Raw genomic sequence first — 15231 nt, 5'->3', positions numbered from 1 at the left:
AAGTTGCATACCATATTTCAGATATGGTCTCATAAGTCCATCATATCTCAAATATAAATGATCACCTGCATTCGACACAGAGTACCTTGTAACCCAACATAGTATTAAAACCTTGTGTTCATTATCTGCCAGGGTCTGTGAGGAGTTTCCGAAAACTTCCAAGTCTTTCTTAGAAGGTTTATTTATTTACTCTCCCTTTATGTAATTACAGGATATTAAAATGTAACTTTTGTGAAATGATCAAAACCATCTAATTCTATGTTGACTGTCTACTAAAACGTCTGTGCTCTTGCTTCCCTTATTATGCTTTTGATGTAAGTTAAAATATAGTAATTTAATTCAACTATATTTACTAGGGCCAGATAGATAAGAAAGGTGCTGTTTTAGATAGATAGATAGATAGATAGATAGATAGATAGATAGATAGATAGATAGATAGATAGATAGATAGATAGTGTCACACATGCGTTTTTAGGAGACAACTAAAGGGCCTGAATAGATGTAATTCCACTCCGGGCCTGGGGGTGACGAAGTGTACTAATTCTCTCTCTCTCTCAATCCCTTGCAGACCATTCTTGAGAAATCCCACCTGCTTCTGGGGCAGCCAATGACATCACTTCTGGTTCTGGACCTGATGACATCACTTTCTTTACTGGCCTTTAATGCCACCATCTTGCTTCCAGTATATCAGTTCTGTTTTGGATTCAGTTGTGTGAACCTGTCTGTTCGTGCCAATCATCTTTGCAGCCAGGAAATATTATACGGGTGGCTTCCCCAAACCTTCGCAATGTCTTTTGTTGTTCTTGTGAGAGTGGCGTAGTCGGCAGGATTAAAGAAACCCTGAAGAGAACGGGCACGGACCTGAATCATGACCAGGTGGGAGAGTACTGGGGCCGCGGGTGGGGGGTTCGTCCCCGATTTCGGAAAGAACTGGTGCAGACTTTGCTCCCTTTGTCTAGTTCTGGGCCACATAAAACAATTAGGCAGAGTGTCGATGGGACACACAGGAGTGGGCTGGTCTCTGTGGGGGAAGTGACAGGGACTTCAGAGAAGAGAGCTGTCCTCCCTGTGGGAGCCAAGGCCCCAGAACAAAATGGGGATTCCCCAGACCAGCAGGTGAGGATCTTGCAGGTGTGGAAGCATGTGCCAAAAAAATCAGATTTATAAAACCTGATACACATACATTTCTATGAAATTCACCCTTCATAAATCACAATCGTCTTATTAATGAGCATGTGTGACTGCACTTCGAATCCCGCTAGGTTGCCACCCTGAAACAATTATATATACACTAATCAACCTAATAAAAGTGCAATCAGGATTCAGCAGACCTTCCTTGGCTGGTAAAGCAACTTCCCACCAGATGTATTGAGACAGCACCACCTGCATTGAAGGAGTCCTGTGGTAAACGTGCAAGTGCATGAGTAGCATTGTAGCTCTCCTACTCTGCATTCTGGGGGTTGGAAAAAGGTACAAGGCAGCAGTGTATGAACAGATACCCACCGTCCTTTAGCACATATAATGACATGATTGCTGTTACAATAAATGGTATATACTGTACTGTAGGCCATATGAAAAAGTTTTTTCCCAAGTTATTTTGCCTCCAAATAAATGAATCATGGGTTGAGCCAGGCCATTGAGCCATGATGCTTGACAGTCTCATATTGGCATCACGGATTACTTGTGTATTAATAGAATGTCACTGCTTACAATTAACAAAACCAGTTTCATTCTCGCTAGATGCCCTTATTGAAATATGATTGCAGCCAATTACATTAGGAAAACCGGACACTGCTGCAAATTACCTTTTTATGTTGGCAAGAACATGTTATGTTTTGTGTATGTACACCCTTGCAAGTCCAGCACAACAGACTTGATGAAGTGAAGCTTGGCTGAGACATTCTTCACCCGTCCCTGAGAAATAACAACAGGTTGCCAATATAAACTGACAAATAAAAACCAAATGCTCTTCAGTGTAAATATGCAGCAATGGGCCTCTTTAACAGGAACTAACATATCGCCCATCATGTTTAGCACTTTTCAGGTTTAATATGTTTGTCACTTAATAATATGAATTATTATGTGCATGAGTCCTCATTTAGTTGGTTTGGATGCATTTCCCTACTTGATCAAGGGTGTCATCATTTCCCAGTATCCCTGAAATGCTGCATACGCATAGGTTAGATTTACTGTAAATACGCACAGGTCAGATTTTCTCTTTTTAAAATCCTGACTTTTGCATGGAAAGTTGTGCATGTACATTTTTGGCCTCTTTTGGTGTGTGTGCAAGTTTCATCAATCTGATCCTGGTCTCAAGTCCTGGATTTTGTCCAGGTGACCTCAAGATGTTTCCTTCTGGATGCTTTAATTTTCTTCCCAAATTGGAGGTTAGGTAATAGGACAAGTTTACATTAAGCAAGATATAAATGAATGAGCCATTTAATGGACGGGTGCCCAGTTCTGTCAGAATATACTGCAGTCCCTCTGACCATTAATGGAGTTAAGCAAAACACAAGTATATGGATAGAAAAAACGCACTTGTATAATGTATTATTTAAAATATTGTAGAAAATTTTCATTTTTAGCATAACTAGGAGGCTCCGCTCCCTGGTCGCTCCGCTCATCCACCCCCAGATTTGGTTTATCGGATATACAATTTAAAGAGATTGTTATTTTCATGGGAATTGTTACATATGCATAACTTTAGTAAAAACAATATTTGGAATGAACTTTTCTTCAAGATTGCATTGAATTTTGATTCCGTGTTTGGACTTGCATTGTGACAACGCAACGTATAACTGCCTGTGAGTGAATATCGTTTCTCTCTAATAAATAAAATGACTTTTTCGAATGTTTGTCCATGCTCTTTCTTCTTCGCTTTGTCGTTGATGTGTCATCTAGAACGTATAGAATTATTGTCCTGATAAAATTTACAAGAGCTGAGAGTGCAGGAAGTGTGTCTGACAAAAGCATTCACACGACTGAGGTTACATGACCGTGGTGTTGTTTGAAAATAGTTGTAAGTAGGGCGTGACTTGAAAGAATCTCATGTTAAAAGTCTCCGTCTCACGGGACTTCATATCTTAACAACGTTTTTGTAATCTTTGAATTTTCACTGGCTAACACGAATTAGACAATCTACAAGTCTCTGAGTTAAAGTTTAAATCAGAAAAATATATTCAATCTCTTTTCGTTCTTCCATTATTTCACCGAGTAATAATTTCCGTTTGATTGTGCTAATGCGATCTTTGCTGTCCTTTTTTTTGAGACTTTCAAATTTTTGTACTTCCATTATCTCTAACCTGCTCTGCATGTGTACCACGCCAACATTTTTGAATTCTTTACGATGTTCTACTTTGTCATCTACTCTTTGTCCTTTATTTCCGGCCCCGGGAGTGGTTAAATCTCTTTCTTGCTGGATGTATAAGTGTCTTTCCGAGAAAATCAAGTCTCATCTCCTGCTCTTGCTCTGCATGTGTATCGCACCAACGTTTTTGAACGTCTTTTTGAAGTCTTTTATTTCTAAGCCCAATTGGACCTACGAGGTTTTCAACTCCACTTGGTCCGGGCTGATTATTACTTTCCTTATATTCAGAATTTGCACATAGATTATTATTGTTCTTTTTTGCCTTCTTTTTCTCTCCAACGCTTTTGGGTCTCTTTTTGACACACTGCTCTTTCTTCTTTGCTTAGTCATTGACGTGCCATCTAGAACATATAAAATTTTTAAGAGCTGAGAGCACATGAAGTGTGTCTGCCAAAAGCATTCCAACAACTGAGAGGTTAGATGTCCGTGATCTTGTTTTAAATTGTTTGTAAGTAGGGTGTGACTTGCAAAAGTCACCGTCTCATGGGAATTGCTTCCAAAGGCTGTAATGTCTAGTCTCGCGGGATGTCAAAGTGTCTTTCTGAGAAGGTGACATCTCGACCCAAGATTTTTTTATATAATAGAGAGATATATTAGAATTGTTTAAAAGTTAAAAAATAATACATTTAACTTTTGAAAGAAAAGTTCTTTTGTTTATCAATTTAGATTTATAGAAGTCCTCAGGTTCAGACCTGAAAGGCAGCAGTTGCTCAAACTCAATTTATTAATTAGAAGTCATTCCTTACAGATAATTGAACATGTTAGTTTGTTTATGGCTTTTTAGTCCTTTCAATCTAGCAAGTCAAGTGTTCTTATATTGGAGATAATTTACTTATTTATCTTCCATTTCTTTTCCAAAATATTTTATTTCTAATGGGCACTTTATGATAAACACACAGGTATAAATGGGACAACGTTAAAAATGGTGAACTGCTGGTTCCTTGTCATATGTATCTCACACTGTACATCTCATGCTAATTGACAGATGGTTAAAGAAAATGATAGAATCAGAAAAGAAAAACAGTGCATAGAGCAGGGACGTGCAGTCAGGGGAGGTAAGAAAAATAATAATGATAACCTAAAATAAATGTGTCCACTGGTCTGTGCTATAAATTTGTTTTCTGTATGATTCCAATAATTTTGATCATTTTTGATAGTCAAAAATCACTGAATTTGTGCATTTCTTGTTCAGATACTGGGGAGAAATGTGAGATGTGGCACCGATAAGCCAAACCTCACCTCGGACTGCGCTCTCCCTCACACACTGGGTTGATTCATGCAAGCGGCGCATGCCTATTGCTGTCTCTCTGTATGTCGCCAATATAATGTTTGCAGACACGTTTATTATACACCCTGACTTTTCACAGTCGGGCTAATATCTTTAATTAATGTGTGTGACATATTTAGTCTTGCTGATCGGACATAAAACCGCAGTGAAAAGGCACACGGCGAGGCAAACAGTACCGTGCCGCTCTGAAGGGGACTGATGTGAGCCTAACAGGTGCTCATCACTGCTGTTCTTCTACACAGAGGCTCTGGGTGCAATAAAGTTAGCGATATCAGAAAGTTTTATTTTATGTTCCGAGTGACTGCCAAAATGGAAGATTAAGACTTTGAAAACTAAAGGAAAATAAGGAGGACTTTTACAAGAAAGTGACGGAGATTTTCTTGAAGAAGGATAGGCACATAAACTTAATTTACAAATAAACATAAGACCATAAACTGTTTTCAATTTTATAAAAAATGGGATCAGACTAAGAAAAAAAAAACAATCCACTATTTAAAAACTACATTTTGACTTTAATTAAAATATTCTTTTGTTTTTCTTGTTATCCTTTTGTTTAACAGTCTGTATTAAAATTGATTAAAGCATCAGAACTAAAAGCTCTTAAAAATAAATCAATATTTCAAATAAGGTCAAAACTGAAATCCGTTTTTTTTGTACACCACTCTATACTTTCATTTGTATTGAATGAGTATGAATTGTGGAATTGCAACGGCAAATTTAGAACACATGAAGGGTGCAGAGCAAATGCGCTCTCTCCATTCTCTCTCGCCGCTATAAATGTAACGTTCTTTCTTAGCCAAATATGTACCTTACCTATGTGTGTGTAAAGAATGCTGATGAGATACAGTATGAAACATAACCAGTAGTCAATGTGCATGCTTCTAATTGAAGAGTGAATAAGCTACTCTTTTGGGTTGATATATTTGTAACTCTGATTCTGAAGGAGTCAGTGCCTCACCAGCCATGAACTTCAACGCACGTCACTGGAATAGAGCTAGTTAAGACTAAAAGAAGAAATTCATTGTTCACAACCGTGACACAACAGTTAACCAAATATTGCTTGCGAATTAATTGCTTCAACAGCGACAATTCATTTCAGATTAGTAAACCGGTGTGAAAGAAAAACCTGCAGACACTTGGGGCTTTTGGGAACAGTCCCAGTCATTCTCACAGTAGATTCTCGCATATACTGTATGTCACATATATTTGGAAAAAACAAAAGTGTGTCATTTTTTTTTTAGTGAATACATTTTTTTAAATGAGCTCCATCATTACCAATATACTGTTCTAAATGATATTGCAAATACCTTAAAATACTCCAGTATCTGTTTAACAGTTCAATTATCCCCCCCCAAAAAAAAAATCCTGACAAAATATATACACTACATGCACTTTACATGGGTGATAGGATAAAACTTTACTGGATAATTCAGTAAACAGTCCAGTTTGAATTGTTTTAATGTTGCTGACTAACATCGTGCTGAACGTCTTCTGCATGGTGACCTCAACTGCACACAGTACTCCAGATGCGGTCTTATACTTTGTAGTTTATATAGTTTGAGCATAATGTCTCTTGACTTATAATAAACAGTTTTTAATGATATAACCTTAACATTTTATTTGCCTTTTAACTGCTTCTGTACATTGCTTAGTTGATGATAATGTGTCAAAATACAGGGGTGGGCAAAAATAGGTTTACAGTTGTGAGTACGCAAAACAGAGTTTATTGTTGTATTATTATTTATTTATTAATGACTAACTGTCCCCTGCAGCTCCACCCATGTAGTAGTGAAACAGGACAAACTTTAAAAATCAACAATAAAAAAAATGTAATTCTGTTCAAGCGGAAGGTAAATACACTCCAGCATCAAACATTGGCACTGTATCTGATCGTGTTCAGCTCTGACTGGAGGGCGTCCTCCGCATGGGCAGAAGAACACGTGGCCGTGATATCTCTGCCAATGAGCAGCTACCCTCTAAAACACATGTAGCTCTGATCTCTCTCTCTCAAATACGTCAAATGCTACTCCTTAACCATCTGTACATGATGGTCTCTGCTGAACAAACAGGTATTGCTAGATAAGCGGAGGCGAAGTACGCTACAACACTTGGCTAGAGGTAGAGCGACTCGGCCGGAGGCTGGCGCTTGAGTAAGGAGGGCCCAGCCCGCTTCCCCCTCCCCTCGGCCTGCAGCGTCCTTCTCAGATTCATGCAAATAAATTGGTACCACAAACAATCCATGACACTTAGTGCGGTGAGTTAAGTCACAAAACCAACCGGAATGTTCAAGCAAATTATAGAAAAAAAACCCGATCTAAATCCATTAAGTAGTGAAAAGCAGACAGACATGTAGACAGACAGATGTTGAATTTATATAGGCATATATATATATATATATATATATATATATATATATACAGTATATATATATATATATATATATATATATATATATATATATATACAGTATATATATATATATATATATATATATATATATATATATATAACTTCTTATATAATACGTTACTGTGGCTGTTCGTTTGTCTGTCCAGGATTTTAAATCACCGGTAGCTCGCAAACCGTTTGAACTATTGACCTGAAATTTGGTGTACATATACTACGTGACCTCTACTATCCGCTTTTGGGGTGATGATTGACCTCCAAGGTTACTGCTCTTTTTATTTTTATTTTATTTTAGAATCAACTCCTGGCATGCGCCGCACGGCCACCGTTCTCATCCCTACCACCTTCGCCGTCACTTCCCCTACCTCTTCATATCTTAAGTCATTCTTGAGTCAGATTGAAGACTTAAGTGAATAATTAAAGAAAACATACTAAGTAATTGCAACACAAACACTGACTTAATCAGTTTTAATGTGAAAAGATGCAGAAGAAAGAAGAGAAGAAGCGGGCCACTAGGGTGGAGAAAAAAAGAGCTGCTCAGGAAGCAGCAAGCACATCAACCTCTGAGCAAAAGAATGCTAAACGTACAGAGAAAGAGCGTATGAAAACTAAGAATGCTCAAGTCAAGTGTATTCACTGCACGTTATCGTACAGTACGCCGTTACTGGTATACTATATATATATATATATAGAGAGAGAGAGAGAGAGAGAGAGAGAGAGAGAGAGAGAGAGAGAGAGATCTATCTATGTATCTATAAATAATAGATATATAGATTGTATTATTTATTTATATTATTTGTCTTCTTCTGATGAAAACTATTGAGTTAATGAAGCTATTGTAATAATCATATTCTGCTTGTCTTTTTCCATACGAACACCTGTAAACCTACTTTGCCCACCCCTGTATACCCCCAAGCCCTTTTCGGAGGTTGAACCGGTATGACAGTTTCTCCCATCTTGTATTGAATTTAATGTTTATTTTGCCCACGTGTAGCACTTTTCTACATTAAACGGCATTTTCTAAGTGTTTGCCCAGTTCTGAAGCTCTTTCTTAAATTCTTTTTACTGCTTCTTTTGCTTTCTTTTTGATTCAATGTATTTTGTAAAGGCGAACACGTAATGGGGAAGTAGCGATTTATCCAGGACCACCGAAACTCCGGTTAGTATAAAACCCCGCGACGGCGCTGCTGTAGCTAGATATCAGTAAGCTGTATGGATGTCGGCTTTGGACTCCAAACCCTGAGGTTTTAATTCAACTGCGTGACTACGAGCAAGTCACCTCTTCACCTGCCTGTGATCCAATTAAAAAAACAAAAGAAATGTAACCAATTGTATCGTAAATGTTGTTACGTCACCTCGGGTAAAGGCGTCAGCCAAATATATATATATATATATATATATATATATATATATATATATATATATATATATATATATATATATATATATATATATATATACCCACTCTCTTTTGACTCGCATCTCACAAAACCCCGAAACGTGTCCTTGTGCCGCCTCCGTTATTTTAATTTCGACATTTTAAGTAACGCCGCGGCGTTACTTCACATCACAAGCTTGTCTGTAATTTCCTCCTCTGCCCTCCTTTTTTATACGCGTATTTGCCGTCATTCTTTTCAGTTTGATTGTTTAACAGGCTGTGAAATGGCATGTGGGAATATTTATTATATTTTAGTGCTACAAAACCGAAAGCTCTCGGTGATGCATTAACGGCATTGTTTCTCGTGCTGCAAATAACACGGTAAATAGCGGTCCGTGTATTACTCGATATGCAATTTGCGCTCGGAGGAACTCCGTTAACTTTAAAACATAATTTTTTGGCGATCCATCACAGTCATGTTTAAAAGAATGAAAAGGGCTGACGTCATCACGCATGCATTTTAGCATTCCCGTAGAGCTCTGCTGCACCGATTCGTTTGGGCTCGCGAATCGATACGTATGAGTCCCAGACATGTGTCGTTCAGAAAGAACTAACTGTTCAAGTTACTGTTAAATGTAACGTATCGCCATGTAGAAATGTAGCTGAGCGGACACTCGAGATATTTGCTGTAAAATGTAGTACAGTGAAAACCAAAAGTAAGTATAGTTTAATGAAAAAAATGTACTTAAGCACAGTAACGAAAAATGTACTACATTCCATTCCACCAAGGGTCGTTAAATGTGTATGCTGCATGTGTTTTTATCTTATTGGATATTCAATTATTATTATTATTATTAGTTTATTATAAGTTAAAGGCCTGACATCTCGCCCCTCCCACATCTTCTCCACTCCATCTCGTGACACGCCTCCTTTGCGCTCTCGTGCGTAGCTGCGAGTAACAACGCGACTCCATTCGCAAGGGACGTTGGCAAATAAATGGTAAAATGTGATAATGTTCTTTTCTATGAATAAGCGGATTTAGAATGTGGATGGATCACAAGTGTTTGTTTTTGCTTTGGAGATAGAAACTAATGTTTTCTTAATAAATAAAAGTATAGTTTATATTATTGCGAAGAAATATAACAACTGATTATACGTTATCAATATATAATAGCGTCACTACAGGTCAGTTCAACCATTAGAACATACCAAACAGTTTATATATGTGTGTGTGTGTGTGTGAGTGAGTGTATATATAATAATAATAATATGTTGCTGGTATTTATTAATTTATTTATGTTTGGATGTTGTGTTTTGTGAACTGTTCAGAAGAGAAGTACTAGCAATAATTTGGTTATGCATTTAACAATTGCAGCTGACTTGCCTTAAGAGTTGGTCTTGCACATTGTTTGAGTTCTCATTGAATTTATGCATTTGTGTTTTAATCAGACAGGTATACAACTGTATTGTACATGTCAGGGCCTAAACCAGTGGTCTCAAACTCCTGTCCTGGAAGGCTGCAGTGGCTGCAGCTTTTCATTGTAACCCTATTCTGAATCGGTGACCACATTTTGCTGCTTTTTAACTGGTTTTTCTTTTATTTTAATTGACTTGTTTTTTTAAGATTTGCTCCCCTGAATTTCTTCATCGTTCCTTTGAATTGCTTCATTTCTTTCCTTAAATGGCACCCAAACAGAAATGAAATGTGAAGTGAGGGAGCCAACAGAAGACCAACCAAGTCAGGGCCTTAGTTAGGCGCGGAGTCTTGATGTTAATTAAACCTGTTCTTTAATTCCATTTCTTGTTGCTGCTTTTATTATGCAATAGCAGGCATTTCCAAAATTGTTGATTTTTAATTTTTTAAACTGTCAAAATGTTTGGTGGATTGGAGTAGATCAACATTCCTGAGACCTTCATCTTTTCTTATTTTCAGATATTGTATGATTGACACATTTTGTATCTCATTATTGTTTGACTGCTAATTAAGGAAAAAGAAACAATTCAAGGGTCGGAGTCTCCAAGAGCCAGTCAATTACAATTAATTCAAAAGAAGTTAATTAGCAGCAAAAACAGGTTACTGATTAAGAAAAAGGTTAGAATGAAAGCCTGCAGCCACTGTGGCCTTCCAGGATCGGAGTTTGAGACCACTGGCCTAAACCTTATGACATCTGTTTATTGTTAAATCTGCGTTTTTAACCCAGTGATCTTTCTGTGATTGATTTAGTGCAAGTACTTGTAAAGCTCGGCTTGTATCTCAAAGTTACAAGATCTTATGAAATGTGCTTTCTGAGATTTAGTGTTACAGAAGGGTTGGAGCTTAGGCTGGCAGCTTGGGGCACAAGGCAGGAATGAACCCCTGGCAGATGTGCCAGTCTTTAGCAAGGCTCACTCACACGCACAGCCACACTCTGTCATACTGAATACAACCTGCAGTTGACTAAGCTGGTTAACAAAAAGGATGCATAAATAGTTTGCAATGCATAGGCATAAAATTAAGCTTGATTGTAAGATTCATGATGAAAAACAGGAATTCACTAGTAGTTTTCTAATCACCTAGGCAGACAAGACTGGAAAACATGGCAGGTCCTTCTGAAGAGAAGTTAGGTATTCAATGTAAATATCATACATAGGGTTTTTCACAAAGAATGCTGCCCAGTACTTTTAAACAACTCCCATCTTCAAGATTAAATTGCTCAATAACATTTTACACAAGTTTCTCTCATTACAATGTACTGAACTACCAGTCTAACTCCAGTGTAAATTATCATTACCATATACTGTATTTACTTTGAAACTCAAAGTGTTGGCATGCTTATGCTGTTACTCAGATTAAATTGATGTACTGTACATAGGTAATAAAGCCTAAATACGTTTTAGTTAGGTTGGTAATTACTCTTTGATAAGAGACACTGAATGTAAAGTAAGGTAGAAATACCGAATATACTCGCATTTAAGTTCTCCTGCAGATAAGTCGGGACTTGATTTTACCATGTAATTTCTGTTATTTTATAATGTCGGTCGTATAAGTCGAATACGGAAAACTCACGCTATTGGTCCAAGAGATTATGATATGCTAACACCTACCTGAGAGAGTAACCACGGAGCACACTGCCTTTTTTTCTATATATTGTGCCTATGTGACCACACGGTAAAACCCGAACTACTCCGAAGCAACGTTTGCACTGTTTTGTGTTTTTTGTATTTCTCACCCTCATACACCTTTATCGTAAGAGTTATCTACGATGGAGCGTTCGATCAGAAGAAAATGTAAAGCTGGTTTTAAATTAAAAGTCATTGAAGTGGCAAAAGAAATTGGTAACTGCACTGCTGCAACAAAGTTTGATGCATCTGAGAAACTGGTGCGAGATTGGAGGAGGCAAGAAGAGTGTCGCATTTTTGAACGAGCGTTTAAGTCGGGGTCTGATTTTATGATCGATTTTTTGAGTTTCAAGACCCGACTTATACGCGAGTATATATGGTAATTTAATATTGCTCCTAGTTACAAATTATTGAGTAGAGGCTTACTGTACTAATCTCACTCGTGGGGAGCTTAGTGGTGAAAAAATTTTGGTAACTGCGCTGCTGCAACAAAATTTGATGTGTCTGAGAAACTGATGCGAGATTGGAGGAGTCAAGAAGATGAAAGAAAAAAAAATGATGTCTTATTTTTGAATGGGTGTATAAGTCGGGGACTGATTTTATGATCGATTTTTCGGGTTTCAAGACCCGACTTATACGCGAGTATATACGGTAATCCATTTGTTGTGTTTTGACATTATTATATTCATGATGTTTTGTAATGTGTGCTACATTTTAACAAGTTTTATATTTTATTGTATCTTTTCAGGGCATAGTGTCATTAACAGAGCTGTGATAATTAGAATCTCATTTTTGATAAAGTTATTGGCTTTTTCTGTGTGATGTGAGTGGACAGTGACCAGGATGTATAATAAGCATGAAATATTAAGAATGCATTGTTTGTAAATAAAATTGTTGAGCTGATTTTTGAAATGTAATTTTCTATTTAATTATTCTAACTCTAACTCACCTTATATAGACCAGTAAGGTCAAGTCATTATTCTACGGTAAATAAAACATAGAGTTATAGAGTGACATATCTGATCAGTTCATGATTGTGCTGATGGGATGCAGGAGGTGCTTTTAATGTTTGCTGGCTGATGACAGACTATGGGAGATGTCACATGTTATTTATGAAATAAATGTAGTATTTTTCTGCATACATGAGTTGCTAATAAAAGCAGACTTAACTCTTGAATAACATAGCTGCTGTTTAAATTTAGTTGCAGCACTAGAGAAAGCTATGTGTGATGCAGGCTTAACAGTTCAAACACCACAGTATTGTTTAGCTTTGAGTTAATCTACAAATAACACAGAAACATTCATCCAGCGCTTGTTAGACCAGCAATGCTTGCAGTGTCTGCCACACATGCTATCCATGCCAGCCTTGCCCTCTGTCTACCTTGACTCACTGGTATGGCTAGATGTTAACCCCCCTATATAACAGGTGGTGTTTTCCATCATTTGACTTCTCCACATCTTTTAAAGAACTCTCAATTAAAGAGATTCTCTAACAATTCATCTTATTTATTTACAGTACATGTCCGAAGTAAGATGAATTTGTCATTTCAATGAGGACAGTAAGCAGAAACAAAAATGTGAAAGCTGACGTGCATGAGAAAGTCGGCCAGAAGAGGCATACACAAGGCAGATTCTTCCACATTGTTTCATATCGGCAGCTAGACATGTCCACTAAAGATGGTGTTTAGACAATTGTTAGGGTTCCGGGAGAAAAGAAATCGATACAGACACTTGAAAGCTGTTTTTAGTTTATATAACATTGCTGGCGTTTGTTGTACTGTTGTTCTCCATTTATGCAATGCCAACCTTTGTCAGTGAATATCTGACTGCAGTGCTAGGTTTATTCAATGTATAAACTAATATGTAGTTGTGCTAGCAACTGTTTACATTGTTGATGTCTCTTGTGTTAGCCTGTCTTATTATAGAAACATGAAGTCATAACCTTCAGCATGAGATTTAGGAAGAATGGTATTTGATTTTCATGAATTTGTTAATTCATCTTAACATAAACACATTTATTAGTTTAAAAACACAATTTTCAATGATTAAAAATCAATAATGCTTAATTATTACTATGAAAATTATAATTCAAAAGTCACATGAACCAGTAAGAATTTGTAAGAGACGTTCACTTGTAACATATCATTTACAACATCGATTTAAAGGTGCTTTTGCAACAAGATTCTTGTCTAGAGTGCCTTATTTGGCAATGTGACGCTTCCTTTTGTGAGATTTATGTTTGTAATTTTATACAGTATTCTTAGGTATCATGAGTGTTTAGATCTTTCCATACAATTGCATGTTAGAGTGTTTAATGAGTAGCAAATGTTTTTTTAAGGGAGGACGAGAAAAACTGAGTCAGACAGGAGTGGTTCGTTTTCACAAGAAAAAACCGGGACTTGAAACAAAACATGAAATTTAAGACAATTTTGCAGACGCCTGTTTTGCCCTTAAATATCATGGCCACCTCTAATCAGATTTGTGAGTTGTGTGAGGCATGTGTCTGGAAATGGCATAGCATCGTAACAGCAGCAACACAGAATGGAGAAACAATAATGAAAGAGGCATTCCGAAATAAATAGCACTGGCATAAAAAGAGCCATTTGAAATGTGTCACTTGGAAATGTCCCATTGTTAATTTGAAAAGTAAAACATTGCAGCAATTAAATTTAATGTAATTACATTAGTGGAACAAAATAATGAACTTGTATATCATAAAAATTATATGACTTCTGTTTAATTTTGCATTTTTAACATAATTCAATGGTTCATCATTGTATATTGCAGCACATTTTAATTTGGTAATTTGTTTCATAATTACCTTTTTATCTAATTAAATTTACCGTAATAACGTTATTGAAATAAATTGCTGAACTTGTATATCATAATAATTAGATGACTTTTGTTTTAATTCTGCATTTTTTCTACAGTTTAATGGTTCATCTCTTATATAACTGCACATTTTAATTGGATAATTTGTTTCATAATTACCTTTTTATGTATTTAATTTGGCACAAATGGTATTCCACGTGGAGCTACCATGTTTTTACCTATTTTGATTTTAATTATTGGTAAGTGGTTTAGAAGGAAAATCACATAGGGAGAAACTGCGGCAGGATCCCCTGCCAATGGCTGTGGCCTGTAATCTACAGAAGTGCAGCATGCGGGTAAAATTAATGTTAAATACAAGATGTGTGTTAACCAGCAGGAAGTAATCTTTCTAAAGCTGGAAAGGATTGTGTCAGTCCTTTATGAGTATCATCCTGGCAAAGAGTAAAAAAGGCAAATTATATGTTAGGTTATATTGTAAAACTGTAGTTTTAGTATGTTCTCATCACATTTGTCACTGCCAGCCTTATTTAGTGTGTTCTTATTTTTGATGGCACTACCAGACATTTTCATTGCTAACCTAACAGATATGGCATTTTCAGTCATTTCCTTGCAGATTTATGGCATGTGGGCACTAACCTCCTGATTTATAGTCTTCTTGTACTGTATTATGTGCTATTTCAGCCTTTTGTTTTATGCCAGCAATCACTTTTTTGTGTTCATGGCTTGTGTGGAATTTCTATTCTTTCATTTTGTTTGTTTTCTGTGGCACTGCTTGCCTCCAAGAACTGTTTTCATGTGGTAGTGCCAATCTTTTTTACCGTATTTTTGTTTTGCTGCCATTTTCTCTTGCTATGTATTTGT

The sequence above is a fragment of the Erpetoichthys calabaricus genome, chromosome 5, assembly GCF_900747795.2.
Source record: "Erpetoichthys calabaricus chromosome 5, fErpCal1.3, whole genome shotgun sequence".
Taxonomy (NCBI): Eukaryota; Metazoa; Chordata; class Cladistia; order Polypteriformes; family Polypteridae; genus Erpetoichthys; species Erpetoichthys calabaricus.
This window is presented reverse-complemented; position numbering follows the sequence as displayed.